The sequence below is a fragment of the Drosophila navojoa genome, chromosome X (genome assembly GCF_054131105.1).
Source record: "Drosophila navojoa isolate 15081-1374.11 chromosome X, UAZ_NAV_1.0, whole genome shotgun sequence".
Taxonomy (NCBI): Eukaryota; Metazoa; Arthropoda; class Insecta; order Diptera; family Drosophilidae; genus Drosophila; species Drosophila navojoa.
This window is the reverse complement of record NC_142895.1, coordinates 30,799,130-30,808,842: the sequence shown is the minus strand read 5'-3', so window position 1 is coordinate 30,808,842 and position 9,713 is coordinate 30,799,130. Positions and strand designations below refer to the sequence as shown.

Genomic DNA, 9,713 nt, shown 5'->3' with positions numbered 1-9,713 from the left:
GGTCGATAAGCCAACCATATACATATGTACGTGTTCGGCACATTATTTGTATAATGAATTAATGCAAACCTTCTTAATTTGTTATTTTATTCGGTTACCTGCTAACGTTAATATCAGTCACGGCCAAAACGCTCAAGCTCCCAAAGGCACACATACACATGAATGTATGCGCTCAGAGAGCCGCTTACTTTTCGCTCATTCTCTCACTGAACAACGAACGATGAAACTACAAAAACTAAAAACAAAGCCAAAAACAAAAAGCGGTAACGCGGTTTTGACTAACACCATACACAAACGCAATCGCAAAAATAAATACATACATACCTATATATGTATGTACATTAGTACATATAAATGTGTGTATGTATTGCATTTGTACGGGAGAGTGCTTTGAATTGCGTCACAACTGCGTTCAGTTTACGTTTCCTTTTGTGGCCAGCATCCATTCATCCATAGGTGGCGCCGGTAGCGATTGCAGTACGTCGATTTTTGTTTAAGGGGTCTGTGTGCCAGTTTAATCGATCCACTTCCGTCGTCTCACAATACGTGACATTTATTTAGGGAAGTAAGGAAAAAATATGCTTAGATGGATGGGTCCTGAATACCTCCAGCAAAATTAATTATTTGCAACATTAATAAAACAAATACACAGATATTTTAGATATAAAGTTCTTTATTCAAGTCAATTTGCAAAAAATGTGACAATTCATACATATGTATGTATGTATGTATACATACATATGTACAAGCATAAATATGACCTAAGCCATTACGCTTCTTCACATACATACATACATACATACAGTGGCTCACACCTTATTTCGTGCAGCAGCATAGTAAAACTTTGAAGCCGTATTCCCGCTAAACCAGTAAGTAGAGCTCAGTATTTGGTGGGCGCCAGGCATATTGCTTCCAATCCGACTTATATATATGCACATGAGTCGAAATTTAATATATTTACGTCGGATTGGTCGGTTCCAATATGATTGCCGCTAAGCAAATACTGAGCTCCAAGATCAGCACCTAAAACCAAATATGAGCTATGTCAGTGGCTGTTGCATGGTTGGGCCTGCAAGTCGGGCTTGGGAGTTGGATACTTAGTTTTCATTGATGGTAATATGGACAATAACATGTACCTATCCTTTTTGAAGAAGAATTTGCTCCGAAATGCAGAAAAACTGGGTCTAGAAGGGCGATCCCGATTGCATCAGGCAAATGACCAAACCAATAAACCGGGTATTGACTAGTCCTGGTTGATCTGGAACAGTCCAAATGTGGTAAATCCGCTGGCCCAGTCCCGGTCATACCTGAACGTTATAGAACATTTGTGGGCAAAATTGGGCGTGGCCATTCGGAAATGGTCAATATTCAATAAAAATGACCTCAAAACAGCCCTGTTTGAGGATTGGCCAAAAATCTGCAGCAGAATCACCCGAAAATGAGTAAACTCGATGGAATCGCGATTTAAAGAAGTGATTAAACAAAAATGAGTTACAAAATTATCCTAATTAAAGAATTTTTGGACAATAAAGTCATTGAAAGTAAAGTGCACGAAATAAGCTGTGACATGGAAAAGGGCTGTTTTTTATACCCTGAACCCATTGAAAATGGGAAATCAGGGTATAATGTTTTTGTGAAAAAGTATGTAACAGGCAGAAGGAATCACCGCAGACCCCATAAAGTATATATATTCTTGATCAGCACGACGAGCTGAGTCCGTCTGTCCGTCCGTCCGTCAGGGTATCTCCTAGTCGAGCAGTCTCGACTAGAGTCTTCTTGTTTTAGTTTTCTTTAGTTTTAAATCTTATTAATAAATAAGACCTCATTTAAATTTTTTGGATATCTTTACTGGTTTAGCGGGAATACGGTTTCAAAGTTTTACTATGCTGCTGCACGAAATAAGGTGTGAGCCACTGTATGTAGGTATTGATTAATCTTGGCAACCTGTCGTTTTTTAATCCATGTAAACATATCATATGACTAATAAATTACGAATTGAATTGATAATTATGTATGTACATCAGTAGCTATCAGCTCTATATTTATTTATATGTATTTATGTATATACATATGTACAATAAAATTAGAAAGTAGCGTAAGAGAAGTAAAGTTCGAGACTGCTAAACTCCGAGGTCCTGCTTACACAAAAGTATTAGCACACTTGAAAAATCAGACTTCTATGAGCTGTAAATTTTGTTTGAGCACAGATATGAACAACTGTATTTATTAAAGCCATATATGTATGTACAGTTTGGCAAGAAAGTGTTTACACACAGGAACAAATTTTTAATTTTTTGCTTTGAAGCGAAATAAAAACAGTAAGAATATTAATTTAAAAAAAAAATTAATGAAAATAGGTAAATTAAACTATAAACTATATTAGTAAGTAAAAAATATTAACAAAATGTTTCCATTAACAAAAGAAAATAACAAAAAACAAAAGAAGTAACAAAAATCAGCTGCCAAGAAAGTGTTTACACAACTAAAAAAATTACTTCATTATAGTGTTTTAACTACTTTTTAGTTAAAACTAATACTTTTTTTTGGCCACCTTTGACATCTATGACTGCTCCCAAGCGCCTGTTTATCGATTGGACCAGGTTTCTGACATATTCCACTGGAATATTTTACCATTCCTCCAAAACAATAGTTTTCAGCTCAGTTTTATTCTTTCACCAAGCGCAGTCGCTGCTTACTGCGCAGTTAGCAGAGCGCGAGCGCCTGAGGGTGGATGCATGTGTATGTATGTGTGCGCGCATAAAAGAAGTGCAGAATGATAAGAATATCAGCTTGGAGGGTTCAGGGTATCTCCTAGTCGAGCAGTCTCGACTAGAGTCTTCTTGTTTAATTTCTATTAATATTATACAGTGCGTATCATATTAATAACTCACCCAGACCTTAAACTCTGAAAAATAAAAAATATTTCTTTTTTTTTACTTTGTTGACAGAAGCATGTTCAGTAGAATTTACCGAAATCTGTGTTCAATTTATAGAAAACTAAGAAAGAACCGTTAACTTATGCTGTGTGCTTGCATTTTTGTGTATCATAATTATAGCCCACAGTAGCCAATTTTATTTTATTAAGTGCGGAGCAGACTTTTGGATTTAAAGACATTGAAAATAAGATTTATTTAGATAATTTAAAAAAATGACACTTGGAAAACAAATTTCACTTTTCGACATAAAATTATTAATTAAATGAATTTTTTTTGACGAAAGCCGTTATTATTACCAATGCCAGCAACAGCTCAACATCTTGTAGAGCTTTGGCCTCACCTGTGGGCGGATCTGTGTCAGCGATGATTGCCGAGTACCTAAGAGCTCAGGAATCATAAAGAGGTCTAAGACCAAGGCACACCTGTTGCTAAGTCGCAAAAAGGTTGCCCGACTTGACTTTGCCGAAAGACTTACCGCGACTTTTTGGACATACGTGCGTTTGAATCATCCTCTTTTGGCTTACAGCCATATTTTCTGATGAGAGAGTTTTTTTATTGGCATGACTCGAGAAAAAATCCTTTGCCTTTTTCAAGGAGAAACTTTGTAGATGGCTCCGTCATGATTTGGAAAACATTTTGTACATTTGGTACCTTGGAAGTTTGTAACGGCTCGAATGAACAGCGCCGAGTATATTCAGACTCTGGATAGTAGTCTCATTCCATATTTAAGGGAATTTTGTGAGAAACTAATGGTTTTTCAACAGGATAATGCCAGAATGCATCAGTGCTGCAATTTTTTTTGTGAAAAAAATAAAATATTTTTTTGTTAATGGGAAATCGGAAAAAGCTGATGTTTTTTGCTTTGATTTGATTGGTATTTAAATATACTTTTAACAACTTGTAATCATGGCATCATTTCTTCAACCACCGCAAGCCGTATCTGTAAAGTTGTACAATATATATGTTTTACCTGACGCTTGAAATTGAGTTAAGCATTTAACTACTTGCGCATTAGCAAAGAAAGCAATGCAAAAGTGGCCAAGTTCCTAAATTTTTTATTTCCTATCGCCTCTCAACCCAAAACTTTGTAGCGTCTTAACTAGTTTCCTACTGAATTGGGTGAATGTTCTTATATTGGTATACTTTCAATGTTTTCAAAAAATATATATGTATGTATATGAATGAATCAACATTTTTCACTATTTGAAAATTTGTCGGTAACCTTTTACACATAAATTCTTGTAGTACACGCTATCAAAAGAGTTGCATACATGTTGAATTGCTTGATAAGCTCTGTTATGAAATTCCCACGTTTCATTTACATAGAATCAAAAAGATCGATATTGTTCCGAAATAAATATAAGTTAGTTCCATATTATTACCGCTTGATTTGTTCATTGCAGATTTAATTACTGAACTATTTGGTTTTAATTCAACTACATGCAAATTAGAACTATCCCTACAAAATACGAAAATTTGCACAATAAATAAATAAGCGGAAATCACGCAAATTATTTTTTTAAAAATCCAGAATTCCCGCTGTCCGCTGCTTTTTTCCAAAAAGCCAGTTTTGACGGAAAAAGCTGATTTGGCAGCACTGATCTAAATACACATATATTTAAAATTTGGGAACGCTAGCTTTAAAGATGCAGGAGATATAATTTTATAACTGATTTTCGATCAGGCTTTTAATCGATAACAAAATAACGGGATGAGTTAACGATTTTTTTGAGATAAACTCGGTAAGGACGCTATATAAACGGACATTTAAAACATTTCAAGTCTCCAGCTCTTATGTATATCTTTTGAGATCGACGCGGTCATACATACGGACAGACGGAACATATATACTTTTTGGGGTCTGCCACGCCTCCTTCTGCCTGTTAAATACATTTCAACAAAACCATGATACTCTAACTTCCCATTTTCAATGGGTTCATGGTATTATAAAAATACAGGTTTCAAAATATAGAATGCTGATTATTCAGTTTTATAAGATTATGAAGACCAGCGGTTCAATATCTATATAGTATATATAAAAGCAGATTTATAGTTAAATTATCAAAATCAAGTTATACACACATACATAGTGTGTCACTCCTTTTACTATTCAGTTCATGGTTTATACCAAATTTATATTATTTAATTATTATACGTGTGTAAAATCAAATCTAATTAAATTCCGATACATAAATAAGTAAACATGTGTATACATACATCGATGTACATATATACACATTGATGCTATCATTCTAAAAGCTGGAGAAATTTTGGTGTCGGTTGAATCAATGTATCCATCGGTAGACGCGTGATCGCTTTATTTATTCGCCCCAATACGAATGCAAAAATAGAATTCTAAATAAATTTCACATTTTGGATGTTTGCACAGACAATTCCTACTTAAAGGACTAGAATTGCATCACCTCTCATTTCCTTCTCATTATTACATCAATGAAAAAGAACTTGCAGATAATATATAGTTATCTATATACTTATATATCAGAGCTCGCAAATGAGAGTTGACACTTTTGCGTTGTCCGCAAATATGTGTCTTTCACTCACACAATAAAAAGGACTCAGAAAGAAACTTATTTTGTCGCGTCTGGCTTAGCTCGCTCGCGCTCTCTGTTTTCGTATCGTTCAAGTCAAACAATGATCGTTTGCTTAAGTTAATTGAAGCAAACTGTATTTTGCGTTTGTATGGGTAATTGCTTGCGTTCTTTTGCATTCATATGAATGTATGCATGTATGTATTTACATGTACACGAAGGCAAAGATCATTTCTGTTGAGTTTTTTAGTCAAACTGTCTTTTGCTGAGAATCTTTAGGTGAGCGAAAATCGTATTAGTCTTTACGCGACACTTATTTGAGAGCGCCACACGAATGAGTCATTGCAATGCGCCTGGCCGAAACCGATTCTAAACAAAACAAAGAGCCGCTCAGAGCGAGATCGTAACTCCACAATCTTTCGGTTATGTTACGAAGCAGAGCATATACGAAAAAACGATCAACACTCATTTGCGTGCTCTGTGATATATATATGTATATGTATATGTTGAAAAATTAAATCCCATTTGTTCAAATCTGATATAATATGAAACAAACAGTTTGTTTGTTCAGTAAACTGTTAATACGATCTCAAATGATGTCGAATACTCACGCAATATTCATATTCCCTTCTCAATTAAATATATAAGACTAGCCCGGCAAACGTTGCATTGCCCTATACATTATTTCTAGGTAAAAAATTGTTGAAAGCAATGTTGTTCAGGTTGGGATACACTGATTAATTTATTAATCGGATTTTCATTCAAGCACCTTGTGGTAAACGACATTCTTTGTTTTTTGGTCAGGTGCAAGAACAAATAATGCGGATGGTTTGCCAACACGTGAGCATGCCACGTACAATTGACCATGAGAAAAACACGCGTTTTCTAGATTGAGGCCACAATTAGTTAAAGATTGGCCCTGTGATTTGTTGATCGTCATTGCGTAGGCAAGACGAATCGGGAATTGAATTCGTTTAAACTCAAAGGGCATATCTGTTGGGATCATCGGAATCCTAGGAATAAGAACTTCCTCATCTTTAAATTGAGTATCGACGCGTGAATCACATTGCTCATCAGTTTTTTTTTATCACCAAACGCGTTCTATTGCAGTTTTGGTTGGTTTAAATTTCTAAGCATGATAACTACCGAGCCAACCTTCAGTTGTAAATTGTGCGGTGGTAAACCAGGCACATCCAAGGAGTTCAAAAATGCAGTTGCATAATTAGTGGCTTCTTCTTCGTTTGTTACACAGTCGATAGATTTGAATGAATACAGAGTACCAATGATTTTATTTTGAATTATAAGATTAAGGTCATCCACATCTCTATTTTTAGCTCGCTCACTTAACCATTTAGTATTTTTGTGGACAGCAATGATATTCGGAAATACTGTGTTGATAAGCTCATCTTTTAATGAGACGAAATTGCAAAAATTTTGAGGAAATGAAATCAAGCCACTCGATTCGTCAACAGGAATACGGCCATTACTGATATTCAGCAATTGCTTCGAGAAATCATCAGCAGATATATTGTTCAACAATGCAACTCTTATATTTACAGACAGTTGAAGTTTATTTACATATCGCCACAGATCTGATGCTTTGAGGCAAGCGTTTATTTCGTCGGCAGCAGTAGATCTTGAAATTACTGGTAGTGTTTGTCGGAAATCGCCAGATAATAAAATCCTTGAACCATTTCTTATTGCCGTTTCACGGGCTGCCTCTCTTTGAGACGCACAAATTAAGGCCCTTCCTTGCTGGGAACTAACGTGGCGCCTTTCTCGGGCGATTTCTCGTTCTTCGCGGGATAATTGACTCGCATTATTCCGTTGCCTAATTGCATTATAAGTTCGCCGGGAAAGATTAGATCTTCTAGGACGCGGCATTTTTATTAATAGTAATACTGAATATGCCCTCGCACAAAACCACATAAAACAAGTAAGAACGTTGCAGTCGGGCGCTACCGACTGCGGAATACTCATTCACAGTCCCTTTGTAAATTTAATTTAATTTGGCTTTAAAAAAATTTAGTACAAAACAATTATGCTTTTTGATTATATTGTAGCTTTTGGTAATTTTTATCGAGTAATCGATAATTATTATATTGATCGTGCACTATTTGAGTACAAATGTACGGTAATTTTCGTTAATAGCTTTCGGTCACACCTATTGCAGATTCTTAAGCGTTTGCATTCTAAGAATTGCGATTGATTTCTGGATTTTCTAGCTGTTATTGTAGTTTTGTCAGATGACGCTCTGTTATTAGCTTATTGTATTTTAGCTACCGGATTGTCAAGCAAAACGATAGCGTGGGTGATAGAGGCGTCGCAAGTTATGTTACAGCAGCGGAGGTTCAAAGCCCCTTCAATGTTGTGTACTTTTTTCATACATATTTCGTTTTTTATAAAATAGATACTTATTTTATTCTTTTTTCTAATTGAAAATTTTTATAAGTTTACATATGTAAGTCTGCACGCATATGTAGCATCAAGCATTCCAGCGTTTCTTATGCACGCGCACATTTGTATGTGTATATGTATGTACACTTAAATGCATACTCTAGCGTTGAAATGAGACTGATTTGATTTTGCTTTGTTCTTGAATTTACCATCAGCTACTCTCATAACAAGAATCTTATTTTCGGATTTCATTTTAATTACAATTGCTGACAGTAGGTGGTGGCGCTGTCGGCAAAGGCGCCGGTTCAATTTTTTTTTGTTATTTTGACGTGGCTTGGGTGCGAGTTCAAATCCCGCGGAAAACTCTTTTTTGTGAATTGCAAATTTTGTTATTTTAGCTTTTTTATAGTTTTTAAATATTTAAATTTTACTTTTAAATTTTATAAAAATCTTTCCTTCCGTGTTATCAATGCCTATTAAGCCTATTTGTATATACATGTACATACATAGGTAGCTCAATCATATAAATGTCGCAATTCGATAATACAAATGCCGATTGCCACGCCCCTAGTTGCCGTAGACACCTCATTTTTGGTCAGTTCTTAGAAAGAGCTAACGGTAACGTAAATGCGAAATTTGAATGCTTACGCTCAAAAAATGTGAAAATTACAGGGTATTTTTCGATATGCCACGCCCCCAAAGAGGCGTGACAATTATTTTTGGGGCATCGATAGAGGACGTAACCAGTAACTCAACTATTCAAATTTGAAGCTTCTAGCTCTTAAACTGTAGGAGATATAAAGTTTTGCGGTTTGCCACGCCCCCTTTGGGCGGACATATATCCACTATAGCTTGTTGGACTTGGGAGGTCAACTCGCGTATATATACCAAATTTCAAGTCTCTAGCATCAATAGTGCCTAGAATATAGCCAAATTTGAAAAATCACTATATCTTCAGGTCCGATTTGCCACGCCCCTAGTAGGCGTGGACATAAAATTTTTTCATCAGTTATTATAGAATTATAGCATTAGCTCACGTGCGAAATTTCAACGTTCTAGCTTTAGAACTTTAGGAGATATAGTTTTATCCGGTTTGCCACGCCCCCAATAGGCGTAGATACATCCATAGCTTTTTGGACTTGGGGGGTCAACGCGGATCTACATACCAAATTTCAACTTTCTAGCTCTTCAACTAACATGATTTCTGGTATATCAGAAAATGCATTTTCCGATTTGCCCCGCCCCTAGTGGGCGGATCGGGAAAATTTTAACACTTTATAAATCGGAGTTATACACGAGTATGTGTTCCAAATTTCAAGTCTCTAGCTTCAATAGCGGCGAAATGAACTGCGTTCATACGGACAGACGGACGGACAGCAAGACGGACATTGCACAAAACCAATATACTAATTCACTTCGTGAATGAGTATAACAATCGAGAAATATAAATATAAATAATTTACATGAATTTACGTGACTGACTGACTACATTTGTTTATTTACTTCTATACTATTGTTTAGGAGGAGATATAAAGTTTTGCGCTTTGCCACGCCCCCTTTGGGCGGACATATATCCACTATAGCTTGTTGGACTTGGGAGGTCAACTCGCGTATATATACCAAATTTCAAGTCTCTAGCATCAATAGTGCCTAAAATATAGCCAAATTCGAAAAATCTTTATATCTTCACGTCCGATTTGCCACGCCCCTATTAGGCGTAGACATAAAATTTTTCATCAGTCATTATAGTATTAGCATTATAGTATAGCATTAGCTCACGTGCGAAATTTCAACGTTCTAGCTTTAGAACTTTAGGAGATATAGTTTTATC

General features: G+C 35.7%; 1 protein-coding gene across 1 annotated transcript in view; it reads left to right on the top strand.

Moving 5' to 3' along the window:
* U2af50 (U2 small nuclear riboprotein auxiliary factor 50) overlaps window positions 1-9,713 on the top strand; it is a 169,515-nt gene that overhangs the window by 134,393 nt on the left and 25,409 nt on the right. The window lies entirely within an intron of this gene.